The sequence below is a fragment of the Nothoprocta perdicaria genome, unplaced genomic scaffold (genome assembly GCF_003342845.1).
Source record: "Nothoprocta perdicaria isolate Ctin4 unplaced genomic scaffold, notPer1 scaffold_35, whole genome shotgun sequence".
NCBI lineage: Eukaryota > Metazoa > Chordata > Aves > Tinamiformes > Tinamidae > Nothoprocta > Nothoprocta perdicaria.
Window position 1 is genome coordinate 3,748,279 of NW_020455588.1, and position 487 is coordinate 3,748,765.

The following is a 487-nucleotide window of genomic DNA, read 5'->3' on the forward strand; positions in this document are numbered from 1 at the left end:
TTTTTTTTTTTTTTAAAAAGTGTCTTTCTGTTCTTCTTGGATTACTTTTGCTGATCTTACTGGTATATAGATGAATAATGTTTGTCATAGGAGGATATCTAGTTCATGATACTGTGGAAATGAGCAAGCACCGGTGAATTGCAGATCACATATACATACACATATACACATAGGTATATGCTGGGAATGCCCTTCTTAATCTAGTACCTGGAGTAAAAGCCCCCTTTTACAGGGAAGCTTCAGCAGGACTTTGCTGGGGCTGCGAAGTGGTGTGTGTAGTTTAGGTACTAATTAGGTAGATTGTTTTTTAAAACATTTTCTTTCCTAAGCTTGTTTCTGCATTGCTGTGTGGTGCTTCCCTGCGATGGCAGAGAGGGCTCGAATGTGGGTCGTGCCCCCAGGCTTGTGTCTAGCCCCTCTTGAGGCAGGTTGCTGTTAATACCGTCCTGCCCTGCGGGGTGTTTGAGTGCCCGTGGCTGGAGGGGGT